Source organism: Equus caballus, chromosome 13 (genome assembly GCF_041296265.1).
Source record: "Equus caballus isolate H_3958 breed thoroughbred chromosome 13, TB-T2T, whole genome shotgun sequence".
In the NCBI taxonomy this organism is placed as follows: Eukaryota; Metazoa; Chordata; class Mammalia; order Perissodactyla; family Equidae; genus Equus; species Equus caballus.
This window is the reverse complement of record NC_091696.1, coordinates 39,533,944-39,554,287: the sequence shown is the minus strand read 5'-3', so window position 1 is coordinate 39,554,287 and position 20,344 is coordinate 39,533,944. Positions and strand designations below refer to the sequence as shown.

Sequence of the window (20,344 nt, the reverse complement as noted above, 5' to 3'; positions counted from 1 at the left end):
GAGCTGGGGAGTTATTATTTAATGGATGCAAAGTTTCAGCATGGGAGGATGAAAAGGTTCTGGAGATGGAAGTAGTGGTGGGAGCACAACAATGTGAATGTGCTTATTACCATAGAACTGTACATATAAATGATTAATGCTATGCCATGTATATTTTATCACAATTTAAAAAATGGTAAAACGACAGAGAAAGAACAAGTCGTAGGAATTACTACTTTTCTCTCCTCAATGACTCTGTCTTCCTAATGTTAACAGGAAACAAAAATAACAATCTCTAACTTTCATTTTTCAATTTAATTAATTTATTTTTTAAAGTAATGAATTAATGAATTTTTCTTATATGTGATTTAAAGAAATAACTTTTGGGTTAAAAATTATTGCTAGCACCAGTTGTGTCCATCAGAATAGAGTTTGGGAAAACTGGTGAAACCTAATTAACCATATTAAAACTTTTTGGAAGAGAGAATATATGAATGAGAGTGGTAGTTTAGACTGACATTATCCAATATGGCAGTCACTAGCCACTTGTGGCTATCGGGCACTTGAAATGTAGCTGAGTCTCGTTGAGAGATGCTGTGAGAAAAGTACACACGAGCTTTCAAAGACTTATTACCAAAATTAGCTTGTAAAATATCTCATTAATAATTTTTATATTGATTATATGAAGTGATAACATTTTACCTATATTGGGTTAAGTAAAATATATTGTTAAAATTAATTTCACTTGTTTCTCTTTACTTTTTTAAATGAGGCTGCTAGAAAGTATGTGGCTCAAATAATTATATACATAATATACATTATATGTACAATACTTATATATGGGGCCCAAATTATATTTTTATTGGACAGGGATGTGCTAGATAAAGGGTAAGAATGTATCCTTTACTGAGCAGTGTCTAAGGGATGCTGACACTGTATCTGGGCAGCGCTAGAGATACAAGCGATCCCTGGGGCATTGGCAGCTCATTAGCAGTCTCTCCTGAGAATTTCTTCTGGGGTCTCCTCAAAAGACCCCACCTTCCCACCCTCCAAGCTCCAACTCTGTTCTTGCATGCAATTTATCTTGACCTTAAGACCTGAAGGAAGCCCTTTTTTCTGACTCTATAGACTCGTCTTAACCACTCATTTTGGCACTTAAGTGTATTAAGTCTTAATTTGCCAACCAAAACAACATGGTTAGTTTGTAAGAAGACTGGTTTTTGCTGAGGAAACACACAACAAGCATTTTATGCCTTCTGCTATTCTGCACCCACAACAGACCTCAACAATCAATCCCAGCACTGCACTCACAACAGACATTAAGAATCAATCACAGCATATTTCCCCTCCAAACCGGTTGAAGGTCTTATAATCATCTTCAACACAGAGCTCCAGGCAGCCACTAACCATTGATCACAGTTGTCATGAGAGAAAAAACCTGTTTGACATCCCTGTAAGAGACTCGCTTAGTGACTGGAATTGACACGATAAGTTGAGCAAAGAGACACAAGTTTAAATTTCTCTGTCTTTGCCCCATAGGCTGTCTAACATCAAAAAGAGGCCAATAAATGGATTTTATTAATCGTGTGTCCAAGTTGTTATTGTTGCCTGATATCAGATATATGGGTAATTCCTGTGTATCTGTTGAAGGCTAGGGATGTTGAAAAGCACGTCGTCTGTCTTCTTTGGAATTCTTTTCAGCAGATAACATATTCCCTTTTGAAGTATGTAGAGCTGAGGGTAATGTCCTTGTCTACCAAAGCAGGGTCTCCTAAGATGAGTTTCAAGGAACACTTCTTCTGTAAGATATTAACAAATATCCAATGGAAAATGGATTCTTTAATCAAATAAGTGAGAAACATTGGGTTTATAAAAAGTTAAAATGTGGGGCCCGGCCCTGTGGCCTGTGGTTAAGTCTAGCGTGCTTGGCTTCAGCAGCCCAGGGCCTGGTTTCCAGGCACAAACCTACACCACTCATGGGTGACCCACATACAAAATAGAAGAAGATTGGCACACATGTTAGCTCAAGGCAAATCTTCCTCAGCAAAAAAAAAAAAAGTTAAAAATGATTTATTGTTACTCTCCAAGACGGGGATCTAGTATGCTGTCCAACTTTTTTTTTTTTTTTTAAAGATTTTATTTTTTCCTTTTTCTCCCCAAAGCCCCCCAGTACATAGTTGTATATTCTTCGTTGTGGGTCCTTCTAGTTGTGGCATGTGGGACGCTGCCTCAGCGTGGTTTGATGAGCAGTGCCATGTCCACGCCCAGGATTCGAACCAACGAAACACTGGGCCGCTTGCAGCAGAGCGCGCGAACCTAACCACTCGGCCAGGGGGACAGCCCCTGCTGTCCAACTTTTTTGACATAGAGTCCCATTTTAATATCTTAAGGAGCTATGTTCTAAGAAACATATCTTAGGAACTGCTGTTCCAAAGATTAATGCTGATGTTTTATTTTTGAAAATCGGGAGGGGTGTGGCGGGGAACATTGATGCTACAAATCACCATAGTCTTTCCTTTATTTTCAAATTTATTTCTTCAAACCCAGGCATGTGTCACCATCAGTTTTCTGCTGGTAGCAGGTGATAAGTGAATCATTGTGGTTATTTAGAGTAGAAGACCATTAAGCCATGGCCTGATCCAGCTCCCTGAGTCTGCTGATGAGGAAACTGAGGCTCAGGGAGATGAAGTGTCCTGCCAAGGTCACCAAGCGCATCAGTGTCTAACAAATTGGAAAGCTAAAAAAACCCCAAACCAAACAAAAAAAACCCTAATAGTTAAAATAGGAAGTGGCCCAGGACCATCACCTCCATAATCTCCGGTCCGGTAGACTACCCTCATCTATCATTTGTTTATCTGCAAGAGAAAATTACATTTTGCAGGAGGACCGTGAAAGTAGATACGCTCCTTTCACCCAAACAGAAATAGAGAAGAGATTTATAACAGCAGAGAGCAGCACAGCGTGAGGTCTCTCAGCCTTCCCAAGGAAAACAGGTGAAGTGGAGATTCACGTTGGAGTTCTTCATATCAATGATGATACTGTTTGGAGAGCTTCTCTGGCTTGGTTTCTAGAGTCCTGGACAGAATTTTACCTGTTCCAAGTTCACATTGTCCTCAGAACATGGACCACGAGACAAGTAAAGGATCATGGTTGGGGTTGGCCTCTCCATGAGAGAGCTTTGCAGAATTTGACAACTCAGCTGACCTCTACTTGGGGTTTAATCCGGCACACTCACTAACAACAACAGAGGCCCCATGGCACGTGCAGCCCGAACAGTTCCCCCCCGCCCCCGGCAGATCTAATTGGCATTGACCTTTGCTGGGTCATGGTTTCTCAACCTCAGCACTATTGGCCTTTGGGGCCAAGTAATTCTCTGTTGTGGGGGCTGTCCCCTGCATGGTAGCATGTTTAGCAGCATCCCTGAGCTCCAGTCTCTGGATGCTGGGAGCATCTTCCAACTTGTAACAATCAAACATGTTTCCAGAGATTGACAAATGTCCCTTGGGGGGCAAAACTGCCCGTGGCTGAGAACCACTGTTCTAGATGAATCCAATGAGGATGATGGCCGCTTCAAACTAGAAAGTCAGTCCCCACGAAACCGTGAGCTTCTCAAGCAAGGGACTCAGGAAACAGCATGCTAATCATCTTTGTATCTCCCCTCCCTGGCACGTAGTAGGTGTTCACTCACCCATTCATCCCACAAATATTTATGAAGCGCCTATTATGGGCAGTATTCCAGGGGGAAGGGATATAGCAGTGAATGTCAGATAATCCCTGGCCTCAAGGAGTTTACCTTTCAGAAGGGAGAAGACAGACAATAAAAAAAGAAATAAAAGTATAAGTAAATATGTAGGGTAATTTCAGGTGCTAAGTACTTTGAAGAAAAAAATACAGATAAATATAAAAGAAGGCTGCCTTAGCCAGGTTAGTCTATCAATTAGAATTAAGTTGATAACAGGATCCAAAATAACAGTGGTTTAAACAAGATAAAAGTTTATTTCTCTCTCAAGTAGAAGGCCAGAAGCGAGTAACCCAGGTCTGTTGTGGTCATTGCACTCCATGAAATCCTCAGTGATTCAGGCTCCTTCTATTCTGTTGCTCTGCTGTGCACAGCCTCCATTTCTAAGTTTACCTCATGATCTAAGATGGCTGCTCCAGATCCAGCCATCATGTCACATGCCAGCCAGCAGAATGAATAAAAGGCAAAGGTATGTGCCAATGATCTTTTAAGAATGGTTTCTGGAAACTGCCATGTTATGTTTCTTCTTATATTGCATTGGCCAGTAGCAATAACCAGTTTAAGGGAGACTGGCCGATTACGGACTCAGCTAAAAATAGGAGGTTCCATTTCTTTGGGAAAAGGGAAGAGTAGATATTGGAGGACAACTAGAAGTCTCTGCCAGACTTGGATAGGAAAGTCCTGTCTAAGGAAGAGACAATGATGAGAAGGGAGATGTCATTGGAAGAGGTTCCTGGCACGGGATCAAGATAAGCAAGACCCTGAGTTGCTATAAGCCTAGCGTGTTGACATATAGAAGGCAGGCTGGCTCGAGGGGAAAATGGAGAGAGGCAAGATCACATAGAGCCTCGTGGGGTGTGGTAACAGGTCTGAGTTTTATTCCACTTGCAATGGAAAGCCTTTGGAGGGTTTTGAGCAAGGAAGAGATGTCATTCATGCTTTCAAGACCCTGGCTGCCGTGTAAGGACAGCAGTGGGAGAGGCAGAGAGATGGGGCGGCAGGCTGTCGGAGTCGACTTGATGGTGGCTTGAATTGACCTGTAGATGGCACATGGTGAGAAGTGACCATATTTTGCATAAAGTGCAATGGGCTATTGGAGCCAAAGTACACGGGTCTACTTGAGGGAATAAGAAAAACTAAGAATATTTCCCAGGGTTTGACCTGAGCACCCAGCATATGGCAACGCCATTTAATGATGTAGGACAGCCTTGGGAGGGAGCAGATTTGGGTCAAGAGTTCTGTTTTGACCTTGTTGAATCTAAGATGTGTATGCGATCTCCAAGTACGAATGCCAACCCGGGAGCTGAATATATAACAGTGTGCCCTAAAGATGCAAATTTTAGAGTCATCAGCCTAACGATGGTACTCTAAGGGTAAGTGTGAGAACAATGTTAGAGATAATTGGCTCAAGGACAAGAAAGTTATAAGTTTTTAAGTAAAATTAGACAAATGAAAAAACCTAGAACCATCTGTGTTAAAGGCCCTTAAAACATCCCTAGATACCCCTTCGGAACCATCAAGTATGCAACTCTTGCTCCCGGGCTTCTAATTAAAGCTGCCTTATGGGGCCCACCTGGTGGCACAGTGGTTGATTTGCACATTCTGCTTCAACAGCCCATTGTTCACTGGTTCAGATCGCGGGTGTGAACGTGGCACTACTTGGCAAGCCATGCTGTGGCAGGTGTCCCACGTATGAAGTAGAGGAAGATGGGCATGGATGTCAGCTCAGGGCCAGTCTTCCTCAGCAAAAAGAGAAGGATTGGCAGATGTTAACTCAGGGCTAATCTTCCTAAAAGAAAAAAAACAAAACTGCCTTAGAATCTCAAGCGCCACACACAGCAGCGAAAAGCCTTTCGATCATTTGTAAAAAAAAGATTGCAAAAGAGCTTCTTCTGTTGTATTTGCATTGCATCGGTGCTGTTTTCTGATTTTTGTAAAAAATCACAATTGTGCAATATTTAGGCCACCCTGTAGTTTACATAGGCGTTTCTGGACTTGCCTTGGGGAAGTAAGAAACGGATGCCATCTCCACTGGAAAACAAGTTCTGAGGCATACACTTTGGGAACACAACCGGCTGCTTACAAGTTAAGGATTGCCATCGCATGATTTTAATCAGACCCAAACCCTAACTTCAAGTTTATAATGTAATAATAAAAGTAGTAGCACTAGATAGTGTTGTTTATTGAGCATCTACTATGTACCAGGCATTTTATACACAGAATTCTAATCTTCGCACAGGCTTGACGGGGAGGTGTTACTCTTCCCATTGTACAGATGACAATACCAAGCCTCTGAAAGGACTGTGTGTCTTGCTAATGCACCAGATCTGCCTTTCCTTAGATTTTCCAGGAAGTCTAGTTATTCAGGAAGCCTTATTATTTATTGGGGCATTTCCCTTAGCTCTCCCATCGGCTCACCTAAAAGTAGAAACCCCATCTCGTTCTTTTTTTTTTTTAATCAACTACAGTTTCCAGCTTATAGTGGGTACTCAAATATTTATTGAAAGAATAAACTAGAGACACACCTACAACTACATATAAAACAACGGATTCATTAAAGGGGCAGAAACAGAATTCTAAAAGAATCCTGGGAAATCACTTAGTCTAGAGGTCATTATCTGGCTGGTCCCAGGTGAACTATGGCTTCAGGAGTGTTTTGTGCAGTTTCCAAATTCTGCCAAAAAAAAGAAGTTATATTAGTTCCCAACATTCAAATGTCAGAAAATTGCAAACAAAAATCCAGATTTTTTTTTTTGCTTCCCTTGAAATCTGGCAACACTGGACCACATTCCCACAGGTTAACAGGGACAGAGGGGCTGAGGAGGGGCACCCCTTAGCCCCATTTAGATTTCCACCTGGGCTCCTGAAGGTATTTGAATTTGCATCCGCAGCTGTCGAACTTCCTTATTACAGAATTGAGAAAACTGAGGCCCAGCAGAGCAGGCGACTTGCTATTGAGGTGTCCAGACCTCCTCACTCCCAGCTGTAGCCTCTTTCCATACCCCACTGCCCAGGATGCACAGGTGATACTGAACCTGTCCATCTCAAGTTCGTGTGCAAGATGCAAAGTAAGCCAATCACTGAGACATCTGCTGGGAGATGGAGAAAGGTTTATTCAAATTGGCCAAAGTGAGAAGGTGGGAGGATGGGTTCTCTCCAATCCCCCTTGACGAGAGAAGAGAGCTGGGGGCGTTATAGAGCTAAGGGGCTTGGCAGGAAGAATCTTGCAGAAACAAAAGGGTAATCGGTGTTTCTTTCACTCCCAATAAGTCCCTGGGCAATCTGACTTCTGGGGTCTACGGCAGTTGGGGGAGGGTTATCTGGCGATCATAACTTCCTTGAAGGCATTCTTCATCTTCTGTAAACAAGTTCATAAATCCTTGTGACCCCAGAGTCACCCTTCAGGTTAAATAAGAAAACAGCAAATTGACAAGATTAACTTCTTTGCATCTATGTGTTGGGAACAAGGTGGAAGGGAAATCCTGTTCTTATTGAATATTTACACTAACCCTCAGGTACCGGCTTCACTGAAAGTCCGTATTTGCTGTAACTACACACAAACACACGTATACAGAGATGAACGTATAGCCACATCCCACTTTCAAGGTGGCGAAAAAGACTATGTCGATTGGGTTCATAAAAAAAGATCTCGGCAGTTAAAAAAATTGCAAGGCAGAAAGTTTCTGTTCCCTTTGGTCACAAAGCCAGCCTATCTGGAGTTTGTTCCACTTCTTCAAGGAGATAGTAAGTCCAGGTTAATATTTATTCCAGTTCTGAGTGAGCCTTGGTTTCACTTTCTAAGTCACTCAGCAGTGATCTGGTGAGATGTTGAGAAATGAATGAAATAAGAAATTGAAGGGTGGGGTGGAGAGAGTCAGAAACAGCTGCCTCGTGGGGAGTCCTCCAATGGGAGGAGCTATGAGACAATGTGTCAACTAATAATATAGTGAGTGGAATATGTCCAGAATATGCCCAAATGTTAATTAGAGTGTTTCTTCCTCCCTTACTCACTCTGCGGGGCTCCCTTAAGGCACTCACAGAATTTAATTCCCCTCGCTGTGGTCATTCTCCTCTCCCCCAGCCAGAGCATCCATTGCTGAGGGGAGAAGGAGTGTTACCAGAGAACCAGAAAAACAAAAGCAGCAACCTCTGGACTGGTTCAGTAAATCATTGATCCACAAGTCAGGAAGTTTGAGAGACACACTTCAGATTGCACCTACGCCAGTGCTTGTCACCCTGTAATGTGCTTGCGAGCCATCTGGAGATGTTGTTAAAGGCAGATTCTGAATCAGCAGGTCTGGGGTGGGGCCTGAGATTCTGCCGTTCTAACAAGCCCCGTGGTGATGCTGATGCTGCTGGTCCGGGGACCACACTCTTGAGTTGCGAGGCGGGAGAGCAGCCACCAGTCCTCAAATTCGCCTCCCCGTTTGAATCACCTGGGGGATCTTTAAAAACTACTGATGCCTGCGTCTCCCCACCAGATTCTGACTTCATCAGTGTGATGGAAGCCTGGGCATTAGGATTTTTCACAGCTTCCCAGCAGATTCTAGTACGAAGCACAGTTTGAGAAGCGCTGCCCTCCGCTAGAGCAGTTCTCAAACTTCCGTGTACCTCGGAGTCCCCTGGAGGGTTTGTTAAAACACAGAGATTGCTGGGTCCCACCCTGCGGGGTTTCAGTTAGTCTGTGTGGGGTCTGAGAATTTGCATTTCTAACAAGATGCTGCTGGTCTGGGGACCACACTTTGAGAGCCACTGCCTGTCAGCTGGGGATGAGGAGAGGGGACACACAGCTGTGTCACCCAGAGGAGGCATTGATCTTGACTTCAGCAAGCACTTAAGTAAGCATATATTGCCAGTGCCCAGAAGCTATGTTGGCTGTCCTCTTGTCACCTGGAAAGGACTGTCCACCAATTATAGCCAGCCTGTGGCACCCACTTTATGCCACAAGACTTAGCAATTCTCCAATTTGTCCACGCCATGTGGACAACCCCTTGTGCCATAGTTCAGCCCACTTGTAGCCCCTCTGGAGCAGAGGGTGGTGGCCTTGTCACCAGAGAGGTGGTGCTGATGGGGAGGGTGAATGTCCCCACCTGGACAAGCTGGAGATCTCCCGCCAAGTCTGATGGTGGTAGAAGACCCACTCTGGCTTCAGTAAAAGCCCATGATTCCAGTCCACAGAGATGGCTTCGCTACCCAGGTTCTTACATGTCGGGTGGAAGGACTGTGCTAAAACCATAAGGACATTGTGATGCGGTTGAAGAAGAAGAATTCTTTTATGGGAACCAGTTGGAAGAAGCAGAATCGCCCCTGAAAACACTGAGCCCCTGATTCCGAAGAGTTATTTTTCCGAATCAGCGTAATGTTTCCTCCAGCATTTTTTTTTTTTTTTTGAGGAAGATTAGCCCTGAGCTAACTGCTGCCAATCCTCCTCTTTTTTTTCTGAGGAAGACTGGCCCTGAGCTAACATCTGTGCCCACTTCCTCTACTTTATATGTGGGATGCCTACCACAGCATGGCGTGCCAAGCCGTCCCACGTCCGCACCTGGGATCCGAACCGGCAAACCCCGGGCCACCAAAGAGGAACATGCGCACTTGACCGCTGTGCCACCAGGCCAGCCCCTCTCCAGCTTTTAACTCATTTTTTACATTAAAAAAAAAAAAGAAAGAAGCATGTTATGGATCTACAACTAAGCTTCAAGATGGAGCAGAGGTAAGGCCCAGCAGCTCTTTTTAAATATTTATTTATTTTGGACCGGCCCAGCGGCATGACAGTTAAGTTCACACCTTCTGATTTGGTGGACCGGGGTTCGCAGGTTCACATCCTGGGTGCAGACCTACACACCACCTGTGCACCACTTATCAAGCCATGCTGTGGCAGGCGTCCCACATATAAAGTAGAGGAAGATGGGCAGGGGTGTTAGCTCAGAGCCAGTCTTCCTCAGCAAAAAGAGGAGGATTCCCAGCAGATGTTAGCTCAGGGCTTATCTTCCTCAAAAAAAATAAAATAAAATAAAAAATAAATAAATATTTATTTTTATCGTCCCCAAAGCAAACTCCTTGATTTACCTATTTATGTTCTTTCAGGAACATTTTCATAATCAGTCATCTGAGTTAAGTAGCACTTTTCATCCTTAGAAGAAACTAGCCTTGGAGATGTGGGGAGGAAACCAACATTTATTAAGCATCTATAATGTCTTGGGGATTCCACCAACCTCTTTGTGTCTGTTAGTTCATGTATTGCAGTAGAAACCTCTGTTATTACTGGGATTATGACTGGCTGGAATTTTTTTTGAAAAATATATATTTTTTTTTTGCTGAGGAAGATTTGCCCTGAGCTAACATCTGTTGCCAATCTTCCTCCTTTTTCCTTTGTTTAATGTGGGCCGCCACACCACAGCATGGCCGGTAACAGATGACTAGTGTAGGTCCATGCCTGGGATCCGAACCTGGGCTGCCAAAGCAGAGCGTGCCAAACTTAACCACTAGGCCACTGGGGCTGTCCCTGGAAAAAAGATTTTTTGAAGCAACAGAGTCTATTCAGATAAAGCATTCTCACAGAGAAAATGATGCAGATGTTAAAGAAGCATGTCCAGCTGTGAATGTATGTAGGCCATGAAGCCATAGAAACCTTCTGGACCTTGCACGCTGGCCGTCAAAACTCTTGCTGAGAATGGATTATTTAGTTACGCTACAAAGTTTTAGCAATTGCTTCTAATGGTTTTTCCAGGCCTATGGGGACCAGGCAGGGTTGGTAGGTGGTAAGGCTAATTTTTGCCTGCTGGCAGAGACTTTAAGTATTGTTTCTTTGTTCTGTCTTGTTATATGTAGACCATAAATTACATAGCAAGATGAAGCCATGTACTAGGCAAGCGACCAATTTTTTTTCTCCAAAACGCTATATCAGACATTGACCTTGAAAATAACTATGTTCGTTTATTTCATAGGTATGTTCTGGGACCTACTACAGGGTTTACAAGGGGGAGCAAAATAGACACAATCCCAGCCCTCAAAGAGCTTCAGAGCTGGCACCAGAAAGAGATCCTACGAGTAAATCTATAACCCCATGCCGTTCATTGAGACTCGTCTCTTTGTTGTAGATATCCAACCCCAAGTGGTACAGATGAGAGAACAGAAACAGGGAGATCATTCAGATTGGAAGTCCAGGGACAGTGACTTTAGCTGGGCCCTAGAGGATGAGGAAAAGGAACTAGAGAGGAGTTGGTGAAGGGAAGAACATTTCAGCTGGAAGTGAAAGGTCCTTGGGGTGGGAAGGAACGTGGCAACTTCAGGGAACTGAGAGAAGAGTGGTGGAGGAGAGGGGCGGAGGAGTTCTCCAGACAAAGAGAACCGATAGAAGATGTATCTATATCTACCTATCTATATCTATCTATCTATTTATCAAAAGAGATTTATTATAAGGAACTGGCTCATGCGCTTATGGAAGCTGAGAAGTCCCACCCTCTGCTGGAAACCCAGGAAAATAGAGGGTGTAGTTGCAGTTCAAGCCTGAAGGCCTGAGAACCAGGAGAGCCAATGGTCTGAGTCTCAGGAGAAGACCGATATCCCAGCTCAAGCTGTCAGGCAGAGATCAAGAATCCTCCCTTCCTTCATCTTTTTTCCATTCAAGCCCTCCACTGATTAGATGAGGCCCACCCATATTACAGAGGGCAGTCTACTTTACTCAGTTTACTGATTCAAATGCTAATCTCTTCCAGAAACACTCCTACAGACACACTCTGAATCCTATTTATCTAGGTATCTGGGCATCCTGTGGCCCACTCAAGTGGACACATAAAATTAACCGTCACAGAGGGTGACGGCCGGAAGAGGCGAGAGAGGTGGGCAGGGATGTGTGGTTTGTACTGTGTCAACTCGGTGAAGGTAGAAACGTGTTTTCTGGAAGCCTCTCCCCTGGTAGATTGGCTGAAAGAGGCGAGCGTGAGTGCACCAGCAGCAGCCGTCACAGAGGCTCCTGGTGGTCAGACACACTGAGGGATGAAAAGACACAGAGACATCCCTGGGTTCCACTTGTCCTTGCTCTCTGCTCTGCATCCAGCTCTTCTGACTGCTGACCCCGTGGACCAGCGGCAGCCCCTGTCCCACCACCGGCCGTGTAGAAGGACAACTTGCCATAGAGCCTTCCCTTGACTGTCCTATTTTGGTGGCCAAATGTGCTTGGTGGCTCACATGGCCTGGCCAGTGCCTCTTTGATCCTCCAGCTTCCCTCCTGGACCATCCTTTCCCCGGCTCCTCCTCCTGCTCCATAAGGTCTAATTCCTAGAATAAATCTCTTATCCCATAACCCAGAATGTTGCTGCTTTGAGCCCCGACTGATTCACTGGGCCAGATCAAGTAGGCCAAGGTGAAGCCCAGGGAAGCTGTCGAAGGCCCCTGAGCCTGCATCTGTGGCTGGGGCTCCTGTGACTGCAGCCAGGGTTCCAGGTCCCCAGGATTCTAGACAGAGTGGGGCACGGTGCAGACGGAATTGCCACCCGTCTTCCCAAGAGCGGGTTCCTGGTACATTCCTACCTCACTAGGGAGCGCCATTATGATTTTGCTCCTCAGTCATGGCAAGAAGTGTTGTTAGCATCCAACAAGTAGAAGGACTAAGGAGCAGGAGAAAAGACTCTAGTCCTTTATTTGTATAAAGGTTGGCAGGTTTGTATACAACACCTTTGGCGTAGGCGCAGGAACAGGTTCAATGAGTTGACTTTTAGACTGAAAGCAGCTGGAGATCTACCCTCCAGCATGTATGTCCAACACTCCAGGGATGCGTGTGCGTAACTGGGCAAAGGAGGCAGTAGTGCCTACACTTGACAATCAACTGGGGGGCTTAAAAAATATACAGATGCTCCACTGTAGACCATTTAAATCTTATTTTGGCGGGTGAGGCCCAGACGTCTCTGGTTTTTTTTGTTTTTGTTTTTTGTGGGTTTTTTTTTTTTTTTTTTTTGGTGAGGAAGATTGGCCCTGAGCTAACATCTGTTGCCAATCTTCTTCTTTTTGCTTGAGGAAGGTTGTTGCTGAGCTAACATCTGTGCCAATCGTCCTCTATTTTGCATGTGGGACACCACCACAGCATAGCCTGATGAGCGGTATGTCAGTCTGTGCCTGGGATCTGAACCTGCGAACCCTGGGCCACCGAAGCCAAGCATGCAAACTTAACTGGTATGCCACTGGGCCGGCCCCCAGACATGTCTCTTTTTTTTAAGAGTTCAAAGTGATTCCCAAGAGTAGCCAGGGTTGAGAATTGATGCAACTATGGTGAAGAGGTTGAAACAAGGAGACCTGTGGGCCATATCTGATCCAAGATGTGTTTCGATACACAGTATTTTCCTTCATAAATTTGAATTCACTGCTAGTATTGAAACAAAGAGATTGCAAACACAAACCTGAATTTCCAGCTTTTCTCCTTTGAATACCTAGAAGGATTGGCAATACTGGGCCCACATTCTCACGTGGCAACAGTAGTTAAGAGCTGAATAGGAGCTTTCCTTAGGGAGCCATGGGCTCTCCCATTTGCCACAGTCCCCACCAACCCCTAATACTTACCCAGCTTGTTTCACTCATTTTATGGTCTGCCTGTCCACTGTAGACATTGGATTTGGGGACCTTGCAGAGATCAAGAGTAGGAGTCAGTGAACTATAGCCCTTGGGCCAAGTCTGGCTTGCTGCCTGTTTTTGTGTGGCCTGCAAGCTAGGAATGGTTTTTACATTTTGAAATTGCTGAAAAAAAGTGAAAGAATAATCTTTCAGGACACATGAAAAATCAGATGAAATGCAAATTTCGTTGCCCACATTGCAGTACAGATCACAGCCATGATTATTTGCTTATGTGTTGTCTGTGGTGCTTTGGTGAGTTGAGTACTTGCAACAAAGACTACGTGGCCAGCAAGACCTCAAATATTTACTGTCTGGCTCTTGACAGAATAAGTTTGTTGATTAAGAGACTAGGATTTAGGGGCTGGTCTGGTTGCACAGCGGTTAAGTGCACACGTTCCGCTTCAGCGGCCGGGGTTTGCCGATTTGGGTCCTGGGTGTGGACATGGCACCACTTGGCACGCCATGCTGTGGTAGGCGTCCCACGTATAAAGTAGAGGAAGACGGGCATGGATGTTAGCTCAGAGCCAGTCTTCCTCAGCAAAAAGAGGAGAATTGGCAGTAGTTAGCTCAGGGCCAATCTTCCTCAAAAAAAAAAAAAAGAAAAAGAAAATAGGATTTAGAATCAAAGAAAGCTAGGTTCGAACCTCAGATGTATTATTAACTGAGAGAATTTGGGCAAATTACATCAGCTCTCTATAAAATGCAGAGAAGTCTTACCCTGCGGGGGACTGTGGTGGGGTGGATTAGGTGACTATGCGCAGCCCACAGCTTAATGCCTAGAGCAGAAAAAATTGTACCCAACAGAAGAGTAAGACTGAAGATCACCCTTTTTGAGACTGATAGTGTTTATCAGTAAATGATGTTAAACGAACCAGGGTTCTTTAACTCTAGGAAAAAATATTCATTGCTATTCCCTTAAATAGGTTACATTATTATGTCATTAAACTCACTTTGCAATAATTCAGATTGAGTTACTTTTCTACGTTAGATATCTTTTAAGTGTGAAAACTGCAATATTTGCCAAATAAAAAAAATCACCTTTTACTCATCACGATTAATTATTGGCTTCATGATCGTATTAAAGCCTTGGAAAGAAGAACCCATTTAGCGTGAATAGTAACTTAGTTTGGGTAGAAAGTGAACTATTCCCCCCGAGTGAAAGCTGTCTTTTTGATGACACTACGTTATATTTTCCATTTGAATTTTAGTAATTCTCTAGGATCTGATATTCCCGTTGTCAAAAAAATGAATTTTCCTCTGTTTGATCAAAGTTGACCAAATAAGAGACTTGGCTATATATATTTTTAATCCGATTAAATCTTCAGTGCACTGATTATGCGCTTAAAATACATACAACATAAAATTTACCATTTTAACCATTTTACAGTGTACAATTGCGTGGCATTAAGTCCATTCACAATGTCATGCAATATTATGCAGCCCTAACCACTAACCCTGGCAACCACTAATGAATTCACCTATTCCAGACATTTTGTTTAAGTGGACTCATAGAGTAGGTGGCTTTTTGTGCCCAGCTTCTTCCATTTAGCATCGTGTCTTCAAGATTCATCTGTGTTGTAGCGGGTACCAGTACTTCATTCCTTTTGGTGGCTGAATAATATTCCATTGTATGGATATAACACATTTTGTTTACTCATCCATCCAGTGATAGGCTTTGGGTTGCTTCCACTTTGGGGCTATTGTGAACACTGCTACGACGAACACTCATGTACACGTTTTTGTTTGAAAACCCATCAGAGTTCTCTCATCAAGACCCTTTCAGCCAGTGCTTAGGGTCTTTGAAAAAACAGGACTAGTTGAAAGGACAGTAAAAGGACTGAGACCTGGGTGAAAGGGTCTTGATGATACATTTATTTACTTGCTGAATGCCTGTCTCGTCTCCTTGAATGTAAGGCCAGGCCTGTATCTGGTATGTTCACAGCTACACCTTGAGAGCCTGAAGATACAGATGGACAATGGCCAGATCACATATCAAAACAGAACTCTGACCCACAGTCTGCAGCAACCAGCTCAGGAAACCAACCCGTTATCTACAGACCAGCCCAGGAAGCCAGCCTGCTATCTCCAAATCAGACTTGGAGGAAGTCAGACCACTATCTCCAGCAACCAGCCCAGGAAGCCAAACAATAACCCCTGCAGCAATCAGCCCCAAATGGCCAGGGATTCATTAATAACTGACAGCTTCCCTAATTTTTGTCCCGCTTCTAACATAGGACCAGCCAGTGACAGCCAAACGTGCACCCCTAACCAATCACATAGGACGTCCACCTCTAGTTAGCTCACCTACAGCTTCCCCATGCCACAGCCTCCACTCAGGGGGCATCCAGATCCTTCCCTTCTCTCCACTATAAAGCTTTACAGTCCTCTGCCTGCCTGGATCTCTGCCAAACTGCAAATGATGGGGGTGGACTCCCTTGCTATAGCAAACTCTGAGAAAATAGCCTTTGCTTGCTCTCATTCGATAGTCTCTGTTTATGCCCACGACCTCCATCCCCTGGCCAGGGCCTGGCACGCACAGGGCATCTGGACGGTAACTGTTAATGATGTGTACACAGACTGCTGAGGAGGGAGCAGTGCGGTCCTTTTGCTGTGCCCCACCCGGTCACTCAAGACCACAGCACACTCTATGTCTTATCCCAGCCTCCCTGCCCCAGAACTCCAGACCCGCTCACATACTGGCCGACTCACATCTCCATATGGACCTCCACAGGTCCCTGGGACTCAACGTGTCACCTCCTCTCTTCCTCCTGCAGCTCTTTGCCTGGTTTCCTCACCCAGGATCGCCCTGAGGGCCCCGCCTGGAACGTGGGAGTCAGCCTACCTCCTCCCTCCCATTCTCCCCACCTATGATTTGCCAGTAAGTCCTGGTGGTTCTATTCCAGAAGTCGCAGTGAATCCACCCCTCCCTCCAGCTCCACTCCTGGGTCAGGCCTTCATTGCAGCAATAGCCCAGAACTGGTCTAGCTGCCTTGAGTCTGACCTCCTCCAAAACAGCCGGGGGACATTTCCATTTTCCCATTTGTGACCAGGAGACTCCCCTGCATAGCAGCCTGCCAGTCACCATCAGGTTAGAGTCTAACCTTAAGAGAAGAACCTTTCTGGAGCCCCCAGACCTGGTGCCTGCCCACCCATCCAGCTTCAACTCCGGTACAGCCAACCTTCTAGCCACTAGCACGTGACAGCACTGCCCGCCCTCTCGGCTGCTCCGCCGGAACCTCTGCCAGGCTCGCCTCCCGCCCGCCCTCCCTCCTCTCACCTACTTGGCAGGTAGCTCCTCTTCAAGCCTCAGCCAGTCACTGTCACTGCCTCCCCTGGGAAGCCTCCTTGCTGCTGTGGCAGACCTCTCCTGATCCCTGATCTCTCTGGGCTCATTACCCACGGGTGAGATCTGCTGGTCAGTCCCCTCTCTTCCCGTCACTGTGTCAATTCCTTGAGGGCAGAGATTTTACTTTTTGACCTTTGTCATCTCAGAACTGAACATAATGCCTGGCACTTGGCAGATATCGAGATGTCAATATTTGTTGAGCAAATAAACGTTTGCTAAAGAAAAGAGCTGTATCAGGGCTGGATCACCCCACAGAGTTTAAGGCTCGTAGCAAAAAAAAGGGGAACCCCGTCCCCAATTATTTGGAAAGAATTTGATATTTGATAGTTGGGCAAAAGCAATGAAGTCATCATTCTGAGGAAATAGAGGAAACGAGAACTTTCTGGGACTTCCATACATTCCCTTTGCTGTCTAGGGTTTTTTTCGATTATTATGTTTTCAATTTTACTTATAATAACTTACACATGCAACTTGATTTTGAATAAATTTCAGGACTATTGAGGATACAAACATAACCTTTTATTACCTTTATTTTAGGACTAATGGGAGAGACTTCTTTCATACTTCTTCCCTTCCTCCCAAAAAACGTCTTAACCTCTGTTGAGTAAGTGTATGTTTTTAATCACATTTTCCTCCTTGCCTAGCACCCATGAAGATCAGAGCTGAAATTGTGGCCCGTACCCCAGTGTGTGCATTTCTGACTGTTAACTTCTCAGATTATTAATTTACTTTTATTTTTCTTCTTGATTTCTTTACCATTATTTTTCCAGCTTATCTATCCTTGTTGTTGTTTTAATTAATAGATAATTTTTTTCAGCGGTTTTACAGAAACAGCAGGTTTACAGAAAAATTGAGCAGAAAGTATAGGGAGTTTCCATACACTTTCTCACCCCCCAAATTTCCCCTGTTATTAACAATTTGCATTGGTGTGGTACCTTGGTGACAGTTCATGACTTAGTATTGATATATTGTTATTAACTAAAGTTCATAGCTAACATTAGGGTTCACTCTTTGTGGTGTCCAATTCTATGGGTTTTGACTAATACATAATCATGTACCCACCATTTCGGTATCACACAGAACACTTTCACTGCCCTAAAAATCCCCACGCTTCACCCATTCGTTCCTCCCCCACTTGCTGTTAGTTTTGTTTCTATTTTGAGTTATGTCAGAAAAAAGACAGAGAGGAATCATAATCATTTATTCCATCACCTTGTTATGAAAACTTTCAGACATCCCTAAACGTTGGAAAAATGATACAATGAGTACCAGTATACCTTCTACCTGGATTCAACAACTGTTACCATTTTGTCACTTTTGCTCTCTATTATTTATTATTTTGATTTACTTATTTTATTTTTCTGAGCCGTTCGAGTGTAAGTTGCAGGCATTGTGGACGGTTGATCCCTAAATGCTTCAGTGTGCATCTTGTAGGAATAAAGACATTGTCCTGCACAATCTTGATGCCATTACTACACCTAAGGAAATACTAGAAATAAATCTATATGGTCATCTAATACCAGTGTTACCAAACTAGGTTTGTTTGGCACGCCACACGATTCTGCCAATCGCCAAGACATGAGTTTGCAGCAGAGAAAGGGTTTAATCATGAGGCAGACAAGCGAGGAGACAGGAGAACCAGTCTCAAATCCACATACAGGAAAAATGGGGATTAGGGATATTTATGGCATAAAGGGGTGGGGCAGTATAAGAGCAGGAATAGATGACTGGAGGAGAGGAGGAGTGACGTCATGGCTGATCTGTGCAAGCAGAGTTGAGCTACATGGCTCTTCATAGGGCACATGTTCACAAAATGGTGGCATCACCATTATCTGAGGGTGGAGTTTTCAACTCCTTGACATTGAAGAGTCACCTATCCGTCATCTGCACAGGCCCAGTTGATGAGTCAGTGGTCTCAACTGGCCTGAACTGGACAAGAAGTCAACTCTCAATTCCTGAGAAACGTAAGCACCCCGCCTGTTATCCAAGTGTCAGAGATGTTATCTATCTATATATATAGTGTGGGTTTTAGTAATGGTTACCTAACTACCTTTGCAAACAGACAACTGAGGCTAATTAAAGCACGTCCTCCACTGTCATTTCACCAGTCCACATTCAAATTTCCTCAATGGTCTTCAGAATGCCTTTTATGGCTGCTTCATTTTCTCAAACCAGATGCCGTTAAAATTCATGTTTGGTTTGTCATGTTGTCTCTTTCATCTTTTTTTACTCAGAACAGTCCTCTCATCTCTTTCCATCTTTTTTTTTTTTTGACATTGACTTTTTAAAAAATTGTGTAAAAAATATATGTTTTTCCATCTTAACCATTTTTAAGTGTACAGCTCATGATCCTACATGAAGAAAACCCTAAAGATTCCATGCAAAAAACTATTAGAATTAATAGATAAATTCAGTAAAGTTGCAAGATAGAAAATCAACATACAAAAATCAGTAGTGTTTCTTTACACTAACAATGAGCTTCCTGAAATGAATGACATTGACTTTTAAAAGAATCAGTCCAGTTGTCTTAAAAAATATCCTGCCTTCTGAATTTGTCTGCTTGCTTTCTCCTGGTGTGAACTCCCTTTCTGTCTTTCTGGTAAACAGGAAGTGAGTTGATTGGATTCAGGCTAATAGTTTTGGGGCGAGAACACTTCAGAGGTGGTTTGTTCCTGAGAGAGCATCCCCTTCAGGAAGACACACAGTGTTATATGCTGCAATATTTGGGGGACTTAAGGCTCCCGAAGATGTTAATCCAACCTTGAGTTGAATGAAATCTCTGCTCCTCTAGTCCCACCCCAAGGATCTCCAAATTAATTCCTCTACCGTCTATATAGTTGTCACTGGCAAACTTCATGCTGAATTTTCTCCCAGCCACTGCATCCTACCTTCAAAACCAACATTAATCTTTAGCAGCCAAGAACAGGAAGGAAACAATCAATTAAATTAGCTGCAAATGTCCCTCCACCCCCCAGTATTCAGAAGACTGCTTTAATCTCAAGATGTGTTTTTAATTTTTTTTTTTTTCAGTGAGGAAGATTGCCCCTGAGCTAACGTCCATTGCCAATCTTCCTCTTTTTGCTTGAGGAAGATTGTCCCTGAGCTAACACCTGTGGCAGTCTTCCTCTATTTTGTATGTGGGATTCCGCCACAGCATGGCTTGACAAGTGGTGAGTAGGTCCACATCCAAGATTCAAACTCATGAACTCCACGCTGCCAAAGCAGAGTGTGCAAACTTAACCACTATGCCACCAGGCCAGACGCCTCAAGATGTATTTGTTTTTTTTTTTTTCATATCAGAATAAATATTTTTATTTAACTAGGTGAGTTTTATTTCTGATAATAATCAATAGTTAATGGGTGCCAAGTAGGAAGAATAAAGGGGTAACAGGCTGTGTAACGCTGGCTTGTGTCACAACAATCAGTTTGGGGCAATCATTCTTCAAGATGTGTCTTTATCCTTGACCTTTGATCACTACATGGATATGAATGTCTTTGCTTTGACTTTATCATTGTGGTACATTTTCCTTCCAAAGGTGTTGAAGTAGACGATTTCAGAAAAACTCAAAGAGCCATCTTGAGATCTGGCCCCAGTTTCGATCATTATCTCTGATTCATTAATCAGAAATATAGATGTCTAGATTGGCTTAAATTCTATGCAGAAGAAAAGACAGATG

At 43.9% G+C, this 20,344-nt stretch overlaps 1 long non-coding RNA gene across 4 annotated transcripts; it reads right to left on the bottom strand.

The window, feature by feature from the left end:
* Nucleotides 1–279: 279 nt before the first annotated feature.
* LOC138917006 (uncharacterized) lies at nucleotides 280–16,778 on the bottom strand. 4 transcript variants are annotated; one of them, XR_011424316.1, is made up of 3 exons: nucleotides 16,603–16,763; nucleotides 5,292–5,507; nucleotides 280–1,778 (listed from the first exon to the last, which is right to left on the bottom strand). It is a non-coding gene; the product is annotated as an uncharacterized lncRNA (long non-coding RNA). The 4 variants fall into 4 exon arrangements; XR_011424318.1 differs by lacking the exon at nucleotides 16,603–16,763 and adding an exon at nucleotides 16,031–16,120; XR_011424319.1 differs by having other exon boundaries at nucleotides 1,197–1,778; nucleotides 16,599–16,761.
* Nucleotides 16,779–20,344: the final 3,566 nt, after the last annotated feature.